Genomic DNA, 13,390 nt, shown 5'->3' with positions numbered 1-13,390 from the left:
CTAATAAACTATATTTTTTGATGAGAAATGAGTATCATTAAGGATCGATAGTTAAGAGAAAATCTGAATGAGCCAATGAGAACACGTGGATAAATGATATGATAACGGAATTTATTTCTGTTTTAAACTTTTCTAATAAAACTGAACGATCAAAACCTGCCTGTTGTGGAATGTTTATTGGTGAACCACGTGACCGATTCCTCTTCATTGTGTCCTTATAGAGGGGCTTCGGAAGAGGGTTCAATCCAGGAGGTGGATGGGGGGGGGGGGATGGCAGACATCGAATGCAGTGTGACATCGCTAAGATTATGTCCAAGATTATAATACGATAACAATATCTCAGTCAATCGATTCACCATATTATAGACATTTGCATATTGGACGTTTGAAATAAGGGTAAGGGGGAAACAAAGAAGTAGCAAAGTAAGGAATATCTCAAAATGCTAAAGCTTGCGGGGCTTCACCCTGCACCCTACTGGGGATTTCAAATACATTTCAGTAAATGGAATTTCTCTCTTAAATGTATTTTTTAGCTGTATAATGAATATCGGGTAACAATAGATATATGAAAAGTGAAACTGGTGCAGCTTAGTAAAGTCCCAATGAGACTCACTAGGGCTTAGAATACATTCGGGAGAAATTTGATTCCTCTCTCTGACCTGTTTTTTGTTTTTGCTTTAAACTCGATATAAGCTTCGGCGTATCCAGAGGGCTGAATTAAGACAGAAACCCCCCCCCCCCCTTCCCTCACGCAAACATTTTACGAAACGCAACCGGGATTTGGAAAATGAAAATCGGCAACGAAAATAAATATCCGTGATATGTATGATACTGGATAGGCTGCTTGTGTTTATAGTATACAGCGTGATCTACCTCAAGTTTTTCATCATTAGTCATGCTTAGCATAGAACGAGATTTCATCGAACAAGTTAACTTTGATTCAGTAATTGACTCTTCTAGACAAAGTTACCTGCGTCACGTGGTACCGGCTTGTCGTCTCTATTATAAACAACATCTCTATTTGAGTCACTGATATATAGATACCTGAGTATGCCTGTCTATATACGTATTATTGTGTACAGTATATATATATATAGTACCGTAGCCACTGGGAGATTGGGAACACGTGCCTCCTCCCTCCCCTACCCTCCCTTGCTACTCCCCTCCCCTTCCACTCCCCTCTTCTCCTTCCCCTTTTCTCCCTTCCCCTCCTCTAAATGATGTTGAAAGTTGCTGAGTTTTATAACACACGCAAGCATAGTCGTATACACAGGAGTTGACGTGATGTAATGATAGCATCATTTTGCAGTCTGGTGGCCTCGTAATCAAATTGCGCGCCTGGAAGAAGTATAGATGGGCTATACAAAAATATGGGATATGTGACCAGTGAAAAGAGGGGGCCCGGTTTTGTCCTCGGGACCGGATCTGGCACTCGACGCTCCTACAGTGGAGTGCGCAAGGGGGGGGGGAGTAGGGCACGTAGGCCATGGCCCCATCTCGGATCGTCAGTCAGGGGATGTGGGCCATGGCCCACCTCGATTCGTCAGTCTAGGCGCTAGGGGGTGGGGAGTGCATGTGGGTCATGGTCACATCTCGGATCGTCAGTCGTTGGGAAATGGTTTAGTCGGTGGACTGTAGCAATTATCCTGATGAGAATTGGACCCTTGATACGGTTGTATAATCACTCTTACTACTATGTTATCATTTATTAATTAACATTGCGTTGAGTGTTACTTATATGGACCTGCTTTATAGTCTGAATATGCACAGTGCACAAGTTTATGTCTAAATTTATATTTATCTTTCAGGATCTCCAGACTCCCAGGATCTCCAGACTCCCATCTCATATAGCAGCCGGTTTTAATAATCCAGCTCAGGCCCCCTAATCTATAAAGTCTTTCATCCGCCTCTGGACCTATCACAAAAGTTCAGGCTCCAATAGTAGGGAGTCATTTATACCCAGCCACCCCCTTCCCCCCCCCCCCACACACACACCTTTGTTATTATATGCATGCCATTGCGCTACTGCACCATATTGTCGCCTAACTGAAGCATATAAAGTTCTTTAAATGAAAAAAATATATGATATCCTCAGTTTTCTAACATGATTCAATAATTTGAAAACATCTAACCCGTTCATATTAGAGGCATTGTTGATGACTATAACTTGTTCTTCCGTTCATTGAAATCCTGTCTTACTGAATTAATCAACAACGGAGAACTGACCGGGACGATCAATTTAGATAGAGAAAAATATGATTTGATTCTAGAACTGCACTCGAAACACGCACCCTTACAATCCTTATATACTTGTTAGAATCCCGCTATATAGCTCATCATATCTACACTCTCTTTTGTCAAATTGTGTATAATTTCTTTACTTGTTTTCATATTTTTTAATAAACAGTGGTCTTACGTTGGTTTCATATTCGTAAACCAATATGTAGATTTCTTGTCAAGACATATTCGGGGTTGGCCATCGCCGCTTGTAGTTTCATCTACACAGTTTGTGAACTTTAGAGGTGAAATACATCGGAAACTTACAATGTTTGCGTATTAATAGACGTAGCAATGCATCAACGTACAGTAGGTACCTTTGAACGGCTGATATGACAGAATAAACAAAGCAAGGCATGACTATCAGATATGACATGGGTTATCAAATAAAGTCTTTGATTGTGTAAACTTTAAAACATGAACTTTGAAACCAGTTAAACTATAGACTGATTCCTATCGATATCTATTTAGCGTCCAGGATCGTATATTAGAACGTCACATGACCTACAAGACGCCATCTTGCCAATTGGATGTTCTTCATTCCTGTTTCCGATTGTTCTTTCTTCGTGATTTTCATCAGTTATTTAAGGATTAAAGGATTCCTAACTTAAATTCTACTCTGGATGATAAATCTACAAAGCGATGATCGTACTGGTAAGTAACGCACAGCCAGACAGTAATGGTGTGAAGCTATATATGTACTGATATACTAAACACGTCATAAATAACACAGGCTATATGTTAAATTTATGACAACAGATTACTATATAAACATGGCGTCTTCAAGGCAGTTTCAATTTATAAGATTTATAATCCATGTCTGTATGATCATATTTCAGTGTCGATTGTAATATTTCATTAATTTGAAGGGAATAATGTTAAGCTCATGTTAGTGAAACTCTTATTATGTAAATCCTGGTTATTTAATAGTCCATCCATGCAGCTACAACATATCTCTTCCAATCAGAACATGTGTTATCCTTTCACGTTATTGCTGTGAGACCAGATCATAAATATGCTAACAGTGAGTCCTGTCAAAACAGAAATGTAGAATTGTAATACTTCCATAGCAGGCCTTACACCTTTAGGCTTAGGTCCAACTTAAATGAATGAATCTGGACGGAAGTCATTTTATATATTCCTCAAGGTATAGGATTATTTTCAGCTTGCAATTTTATGCACGAGAGAGATGCATTTGTCTTACTTTCTATCCGTATAGAACATGGAGTAAATCATGTGGGAAGAATATGGACCATTGGATCAGTTTTCCTAAGATAAATCTAGTGAGAAGTTCATGGAACATGACATAGTTAGGCCTACATGTGGGAAGTAAAGGGAACATTAAATAAGTTAAAATAGGCTTACCCGTGGGAATGTGGTTCTTGTAAGTAAAACCACGTCAAAACATTACAGTACTCTTAAACTCTACAAACTAATAATAATTAGGAAGAATAATAAAGCAATAGAATAAACAGATTAAGTTTAAGAATTTAACTGATTTTTACGATTTTTTGTTTTGTGTGATAGCTATCACGTGACTGATATATTTGCTTTATCAGGGTGACCAGAACGATGCATGGTAAATGTTATTTTACTGAAATTATCAGAAAAATATAAATCATGAGAGATTCAAACTAATATAGCTTATAAAGGAACCGTTACTATTATTTTCCTCTGCCCGAGTCTCAGTCGTGCCGCTTAAATCAGCAGTTTAACTAAGGCTAACACTTTTAACCTGGTAGGATAATACTATACACAAGAGTGTGTATTGATAACAGTGGGTAATCTTGCTATCTAACTTCATCAAATAAAGGTTACTGAGGGAATAATTAACAAATTTGATATGATCCCCAACGTTAAAAGTTTCGTCACGTGCGCGCTTTGTATCGCTGCATAACACACATTAAAGACCAATTGGACATTTTTAAAAAAGAAAACAGAATTTTTTGCAATCAACCTTAACTACAGTTTTATATGATGTCACTCTCGATTAGAATCGATAGAATCATAAAAATCAACCTAAACAGCTTCTTTATAGGGTAGGAAGCCTCGCGCAAAAAGAAACGTCTAATGCCGGTAATCTGACCTATAGCTTCAAATGAGGTTGTGTTACACACCACCATCGATCCCTGAAAATACACACACAGCTTGCTATACCGTCGGTAATTATAAACTAGTGTACAATCAGTACATACAGCTGCGATCAATACCCACAGCACAGTGTACACACGATACAGCGATGGACATCTCAGATCCAGCTAAAGATAATAAGGTATCACGTTTCATTTCTGTCTGCATTTTGTAGCGTCAAACAGAAAACTTCACTTGCAAGCAACGGAAAGTTAACTTTTACAGTGCGCGGCACACGGTTTGGGAGAGTCTTCAATGCCTTTAAATGCAAATGAATAAACGTTGTAACAATTAAGAGAGAACCTGGCAATAATTGTGAAGACCGCCATCTAAAATGAGGAGCTGTAGGTGACATTCTAAAAGGATATCATGAATATTGATAACAAAACAGAAAGTTAATTTTTTTCAGGGCGAGTTAATATTAGATTACTTCAAAGGTCGATGTTTTGTGTAAATGATAAACAGTTAATAAGAGATAAGGAGAGATTCCATTTGGTGTAATCTTTGTCGAGCCAGAGACCTGTTGGTAAAGTGACTGGTTCTGTTGACTTATAATTACACATTGATTTATGATAAATTTATTTAGTTACTTTTATCCATGCATACTGTATTTATCATGGTGCAGCTGATGTCCCAATCAGACTCATGCACTAGGGTTTAGAAAAAAATCGGGAGAAATTTAATTCCTCACTTTGAAAGTGTATTCTTGCTTTAAACTCGATACAAGCTTTGGCGTGTCCAGGGGGGTAGGGATATTGGAAAGCCCGCTCCTCAACACTCTTAGGGGACGCAACGGGTTGAAGAAAAGAAAAATTGGCAAACGAAAAATAATAGCCATGATATGTTGATACTAGATAGGCTGCTTGTGTTTATAGCACAGCGTATATAGTACGGCTTCTGATCAGATTTTTCATATAGTAGCAAACTATGCATAGCACGAGATTTTTCTGAACAAGTTACCTTTGATTCAGTAATTGACTCTTCTAGACAAAGTTACCTGCGTCAGGTGTTACCAGCTTGTCGTATCTAATATAAACAACATCTCTATTTGAGTCGTTGATGTATGGATATCTGCGTATGCCTGCCTAAGTACGTAATATTGTGTACGGTAAATGTGTTTCATCGTTATTATATACCGTACCATGGCCACAGTCTGGGGGCCTCACAATCATATTGCGCACAGTGAAACATATTTGGGGGCTATAAAAATATGGGATATGTGACCATTGTAAAGAGGGGACCCGGTTGTGAGCTTTTTTGTGTGCGCAAGGGGATGGGGAGGGATAAAATGTGGGCCATGGCCTCATCTCGGTGGATTGTTGCAATCATCCGGGTGAGATGTGGACCTTTGCTACGGTTGTATGATCACCTCTCACTTCACATAAGTATTAGTATAACATTTTGTTCAGGGTTACTTATATATGGACCTGCTTTATAGTCTTAATATGCATCAGAATGCACAAGTTTACACATATATTTTTGCTTGAAGCTGTAAATATAACTGAGTTCTTCCGTTCATTACAACGGAGAACGGACCGGGAAGATCAATTTGAACATAGCAAAATTTTGTTTGGTTCTAGAACGGTACTCGAAACACGGACCCTTGAAATCCTAACGTTACTTGTTAGGATCCAGCTCTATAGCCTATTATATCTACACTCTCTTCTTTCAAATTGTTTATAATTTCTTTACTTGTTTCTATATCTGTTTAATAAACAGTGGTCTTACGTTGTTTTCATTTTCGTATACGAATCTGTAGATTTCTTTTCAAGACATGTTCGGAGTTGGCCATCGCCGCTTGTAGTTTTATCTACACAGTTGCGTACTTTACAGGCATATTACGCACATAGGACAAAATACATAGGAAATTTAAAAACAAGGCATAAATATCAGATATTAATTGTATTATTAAATACAGTCTTTGATTGTGTAAACAATAAAACATGAACTTTGGAACCGGTTAAATATATAGACTGATTCCTACCGATATCTATTTAGCGTCCAGGTTCGTATATTAGAACATCACATGACCTACACGACGCCATCTTAACAATTGGATGTTCTTCATTCCTGTTTCCGTATGTTATTTTTTTTTTGTGATTTTCTTCTGTTATTTAAATGATTAAATGATTCTAGACTTAAATTCTACTCTGGATGATAAATATATACAAAGCGATGATCGTACTGGTAAGTAACGCACAGGAGACAGTAATGGTGAAGCTATATATGTACTTATATACTAAACACGTCAGTTATAACACATGCTATGTACTGATATACTAAACACTTCATAAATAACACAGGCTATGTATTGATATACTAAACACGTCATTAATTACACAGTTTATGTATTGATATAATTAACACGTCATTAATAACAGAAGCTACGTACTTATATACTAAACATTTTCGATACTGTCACGTTTACCTTAGATTTAGAAAGGCTTGATCTATTGCTCATTAGGTAAGTAAATACCGTTAACAGATTATACTAATCAAAGAAGTAATTAAGGGAGGTAGGTATAGTGCAGGACCTGGTGACAAAGAGGGAATCACCCCCCCCCCCCTTCTCCTTCACACACAGGCACGCTAGACTTCACTGAGTGTCAATTTGTATTCACTTTATTTCATTTTGGGTGAGCTTGTGTATGTGTTATGTCCTTTTGTGTTGATTTTGAACTCACCTATCTGGTTCACTTTCTTATTTATTGTAATCTACATGCACTAATTTCGATAATTTATTGCTCTACACATAGCCCGTTCACATTCTCGTTGCGGAATAGAGAGGTTTAATTTTGGCGATTATGTCTAGGAACTTAGGGAAAACAACGATTCACAGGTCCTTTCTAGAGCTAACCCACCCCTCCCACCTTCCCCTACCGTACAGAATATACGTGGCGTGCATTTTGTTTGGTAAGACAAGTATCAACAACTGTATAAACCTATTCTTGTGCAAGTACCTTAAAAGTATATGAACTTAATATATTGTACTAATCAATGGAGGAATTAAGAAACGTGGTGATAGTGCAGGACAGGATCACATACATGAAATGAAGCTCTCCCCCCCCCCCCCCCTCGCACAAACAAAATAAAACCCGCTAAACTCCACTTAATATAAATAGTTATCCCCCTTTGTTCCATTTTGGGACAGTTTTCTGAGTGTGATTTCCTTTTTTATTAAAGTATTAGTATCAGTTGATTTTGAACTTATCAGTGGGACGTAATTTTGGTAATGTTAACTACATACGCTTAAAAATTTATCATTCGAATCTATATATATATATATATTAAATATATATATATATATATATATACATATATATATATATATATACATATTCATTTGCCTTTGTCGTTTACCTCCATTTCATAATCACAAAGTCTGTTCAAAGTATCTCTTTCGAGATCCGGCTTTAGGGATCACAAATGATTTTCGAGTTGGTTAGCATCATGTTTGATACCTAGAGTAATGCAAAATATGCCACCAAAAAAGAACTAGTATTGTTCGATACAGGTGGCAAACGCCTACAGTGAAATTACGACCTTCCTTACCGGTTAAGAACCTCTGGACATACAATCAGCGTCCACGGCCTAGTTGGTTAGGGTGTCCGTGTACAAAGCGGGAGGCCCGGGTTCGAATCCCAATGGAGGCTGGAAGTTTTTTCACTGTTCTTGATTCTCCAACTCATATATATATATATATATATATATATATATATATATATATATAAATATATATATATATATATATATATATATATAATATATATATATATATATATATATATATATATATATATATATATATATATATATATTAAAAAAATGAAAACACCACAGACTTTAACTTATACATCTATTTACCAAAATTAATACAAAAAGAACGACATGTTTCGAAAGTAGCGACTTTCATCATCAGGTTACAGACGCAAAATGAACAAGTAATAGCAACGAATGTACACTAGCAATAACACACAAGGACAAGTAGATTAACTCAACAAAGATAACACTGGACAGTCAAGCTGTTTGTTGGGATTAGGTTTATCCCAATTGATATGTAGGCTTTCTTTGATCATTAGCTGGAGTTTAGTGGGAGCTGAGTCGATAATTTTGAATGAGTTGTTGTCACATAACCGCTTACAGTTGGGAAATTTAGCTGTTTGTAAATATGTGAATTTTTAGATGCTCAGAAATCCGTGTAGAAATGTGCCTATATGGGTTTCCCCTATATAACAAGCATTACAGCTTGTGCAGCTTGTGCAGAATTTATAGACACCATGCACGAGATTTATATATATATATATATATATATATATATATATATAGCACTGGATTGGTATTTACGTTTACTTCTCCAAGTTGGTGCTTAGGTTTACCTGAGGTGAAATGATTGGATCAACTTGAAATTTTACATCAGTATACCTTATGGTACTAGGACTGCATATCAGTCGTTATAAGTTGCTACCTACTTTTTGGGTCATTTGGCAAGGAAAAATCCAATTGGTCAAACCCTTACGGTAAACCTAAGTCTTGCTCTCAAAGTATATCCCCCAGTTGGTATATAAGTTGACCTGACGTACAGGCATCCGTAGTTTTCTTGACAGCGGCAGTAGCCTGTATTCAGTGTATACGCTCTACACTGTGTACACTGTATACGCCAGGGCTAACGTTAAAGCATACCCGTAGGCTGCATTGCATGCAACCCAATAACAGTTTCGGCTAATATAAGATGATGTGTAGTATCTGTTCCCTCCCGATGTAAGGGGACTGGGCTTGAGATCGGGTCAGTCGTTCGCCGGGAAGTTTGGTTTTCGTGCCCAGGTTCTTTCCTTGTTGACTTTTTCTTAAAAAAGTACCGTTAACACGAAAACGTCTCACCAACAACTTCAGGTAAGGTCCATGAGATTAGTCAATAAAGTTTGGTGATATTAATAACGTTGATATTATAACGTTGTTGCATATAGCTTCACGTTATTTGTTCATACCCATATTTCAATACTATAGTCTAGACTAGCTTCTAGCCTAAAACTTGTAAGGCCTAGCCTACGTTCGACTGTAGCCTAGGGCCATAGTCCAAGTCCTAACACTACCTTAGCATTGGGTCAAGGGTAAACTGGTCTGTAGTTTGAGCTATAAATTAATACCAACTGCCAGAGAAATTAGATTTCAAGTAGGTCAGCTTAACTTCTTAGCCTACTGTGCATGTACAGTATGTATCATATATGGCCTTAGATTTTGCTGGACAATTATGTTACTGTACATTGCCCTAATCATGACCAGATACTGTAGCATGGTGGGCTTTTAATTGACGCACTTAAGGATTTGATCAATGATATCTATCAAGGAAAAATCCAAATTACTCAACTGTATGTGTTTTTCATATGTGTAGTTCCTCAGAAATGTTCTGATCTCAAAATATTTAAGGTTCTGTGCTTATGCACCATACAATTGAGCAGAATTTGACCACAAAATGTCTGCAGTGTCAAGTTCTTTCATACCCCTAAATTGACACATTTGTCGATAAGCTAACTGTAGTGTAGGCCTTAGTATACATCCATTGACTTTAGATGCTGTTTGCTATGCTCTGAGCCTCTAAGCTCTGACAGGTCATGTCCCAGAGAGTAGTATTATCATATTGAGGTAATGTTGGGTATTTTAAGGGTGTAAGATTTCCAAATGGCCAAAAAACGTGCAAAACTGGGGGGAGGGTGTTAAAAGCTTAAAAAATACCACAATTTGGTCAGCAAATACCTCAAATGGATTCAAACTCATGAAATATGTAATTCTGTTTGACTGCAAAAGAAGTTTAGGTGGCCTGCTGTATCGTTGCTAGTAATAATTTAAGGTGCGTCAATTACAGGGGTGCGTCAATTATGAAGCCTTTACTATACTGTACAGTAGCTATGCCTAGATTATTAGAGACTGAAGTCACCATGCAAATGCAACTTACAAGTAGCCTGTATTGAATAAGAGATGCTATAACTGCTAGAACTTTTCAAAAAGTTCTTGGAAGTCTTTACTCTCCAAAATATTCTCAGACATTCTAAACACCACTGTACTGTAAGATGTCTGAATATCCCAGTGAGGGTATCAATAAAAACAGTTAAAGGATATAATACTAGAAAATCCAGCATCAAATTTGGGCCAATGCAGAGTACCTTTAATCTAAGTCTCTCAAGTGATGCATTGTGTTTCAAGTGTCTTATTTATAACTAGCCAAAATTTGTACAAAATAACAATGCCATGCATCCAAAAGGTTATTGAGTCAGTACATTTCCATAATGTAACTATTACAAAAGCTGAGTGCACCTAATTAAAAGTTAACATCCTCCAAAAATATATATAACACAAAAATTTGATAAAGCCTTCTATCCCCTCCCTTGCATATACTGTAAGTCATTTTGTTAAGTCTATTTAGATCCACCAAGTTGACTAAATGTGCAATATTCAGTGTTAAAGATCTGAGCTCTGTATTGGCCCAAAATATATTGGAGAGAAGTGTACAATAAAAATTGAAATAATGCACATCTACACTCTGACCATTTGATATTTATTTGATTGGCACTGTTAATGTTTTCTCAGACAAATTTGATGATCAACATTCTCAATCTCAAGATGAATGACAACAGCCCACTATCCAAGGGAATAACACTGTACGATGTAGCTGCCATGCAGTGAAAAAGTCAATATTGGAACGGTTGCAATCATAGCTAGAGCACAGATGCCGCCTGGGACAGACTGATGTGGTGACCTACTGCATCATTGACAGCAAAATGGAAGATATTTTCTGAATTAACCAAAAAGTAAGTTAATATTCTGTAGGTTTGACATCGCATAAACTTGATACCATAGGACTCTATTATCTCAAATACGAGTAACATCTGAGGTAATTTATTCCAAAGTTATGGAATGAAGAAAGAAACAATCAGAAGGGATGAAAACTTTTGTATGATCTGGTTAATGTGGTGGTATCTTTTCCTCTATGTCCATAGTATTTAACTACACTAGAGCTATATCCACTCTCTGGTTTTTAATCTTAAAGGTCAATGCAAGACAACACCAAATTGTCAGGCTAGGTCCACATAAAATGTACATGCATATTTAAATTTTGAAACCTTTACAATTGGTAAAGCTTGAATGACTTGCAACTTTTAAAAGCACTTGCTATGGAGGGAGCTGTTTCAGCTCCAATTGGCTGCATAAATAAAATGTGTAATGTTGTATACAAGGCAAGATGAATCAAGAATTAATGGGCCCAAAATGGGATGGATAAACGAATTGAAATTTACAGTGAAAATAGTATATATGAAAGGTTGTGAGATGATTAAAATATTGGCTGAATTACAGGAGATTTAGTTTTGTAAAGCAGTTCATTATTTTCTTCATTCGTAGAGTGTGAGGTCATGTGAGGTCTAATCGGTAATCGCAAAACATTCCAAGCTATATTGCGCGTGCTATAATTGGGACCAAATCAGCATATCTTTAAGAGAAAGCTTTTCTTTTTGTACCAACAGATGGATAGATCTACAGGCTAATACAGCAAAGGATATGCTCTAATTAGAAATGCCAGGCAAGATTATCACACAGTTTACAGTGGGGTGAATACAATCATCAACCAAGCTTTTCATCATGCTGTACATAGTGGTATACAGTAGCTCCTTGTTGGGCTTATCAATTAAAAGCTTGCATAGAAGCTGATGCCAAGCAAAGCAAAAGTATGTCCTGTAAATCGCGAACTAGATTTACACATCTCATGTATATCCTCTGGGACACAGCACATCTTTCAATGGAGTTAGGAAGTTGCTGGGAATAGTTGTTGGATTGGCACAGTAATGTAGTATTTGCTTCACATAAATGCAGAGCAGTAACAGAAAACTAACTAGTTCCAGGATATGTTACACTGTTACACCATATAAAAGATAGAGGAAATTAATAGTATAAGCTTCAAGCAGACAGAACCAAGAGAATGCAGACCAGTCTTCATGGGAAGTCTTCTACATATTTAACTGTATAAATGGACTCATTCTTTTGCAATGTACTTCTTGAAATATTTTAGTTTGGTGACATTGTGGCACTACATGTTTTTGTAAGTATTAGGGAACATTTGCAGCTGCTTGTCAAGAACATGGAACTTGTTATACAACTGAAGTGGTCCTGATGCTTACTGTAAGTGTTGAGGTTACTGGATATTTTACTGCCTTACCTTGCTTTAACTGTTCTTAAATGCATTTCTCATGTTTTAAGATGTTTTAATTTTGTATTCCAAACAAGATCAGCAAGCCATAGTTCAGTAATTTTCAACAACCACCACACAGATACTTGTGCAGGACTAAGGGTATTTGTTAAGCAGATTACTATTATAAAAATCTTTCAAACTTTTATCCCTCAAAATCTCCAGGGTTACACTGCATTGTTTCTGAACCACAGTTTCACAATTCTACAAGTGGGGTTCAGGGGTTATGCTATGGGAAAAGTTTACAATGTTAGGCCTGACTTAATTACTGAAAGCTTGTGGTCTTTTATTACACCAAGAACCAGTTTATTCTTTAAACAAAATTAAATTATTTCCCCGCAAAATTGAGGGGAGTGAATACAGCAAAGGCACATGCAACTAGCACCAATGTCATGGAAACCTAGTGCAGCCCAATGAAACATACTGTAAAACCACAACACTTGTAACTATAGGTATGAAATTGTGCAATCCAGGGGTATAGTGTATCATTATGTCCCTCCAAGCATGGAAACTCCATGATATTGTGGTAATTTGCATTGGTTACGGTATTAGATACAGCCTATACTGGTAAGTCTAGATAAATACTTGAGGTATAAGTTAGTTCCCAAAATGTTTCTCATGTATGAGAGAGGTCAGTAAATTGAGGTCATGAAATAGTGCAAGTATCCTGGTTTATGTGAAATAAATCTTGTGGAAAATATAAACTGGGATTGAAAATACAATCAACTGCTTGAATATGATTGTACAATT

General features: G+C 36.8%; 1 protein-coding gene across 6 annotated transcripts in view; it reads left to right on the top strand.

Moving 5' to 3' along the window:
* LOC139977744 (uncharacterized) overlaps positions 1-13,390 on the top strand; it is an 831,623-nt gene that overhangs the window by 517,724 nt on the left and 300,509 nt on the right. The window contains exon 1 of one of the 6 annotated variants that reach the window (XM_071987325.1): positions 2,769-2,931. The exons of 3 other annotated variants lie outside the window; for them this stretch is intronic. The gene's annotated coding sequence lies outside the window, so the exon portion shown is untranslated. Of the gene's footprint in view, positions 1-2,768; positions 2,932-6,403; positions 6,486-6,526; positions 6,595-13,390 lie in introns of those variants that run through there. 2 more of the 6 variants (XM_071987327.1, XM_071987328.1) reach the window with 2 other exon arrangements.

The sequence above is a fragment of the Apostichopus japonicus genome, chromosome 12, assembly GCF_037975245.1.
Source record: "Apostichopus japonicus isolate 1M-3 chromosome 12, ASM3797524v1, whole genome shotgun sequence".
Lineage (NCBI taxonomy): Eukaryota > Metazoa > Echinodermata > Holothuroidea > Aspidochirotida > Stichopodidae > Apostichopus > Apostichopus japonicus.
Note: the sequence above shows the minus strand (reverse complement) of the source record. Positions and strands in the feature narration are given on the sequence as shown.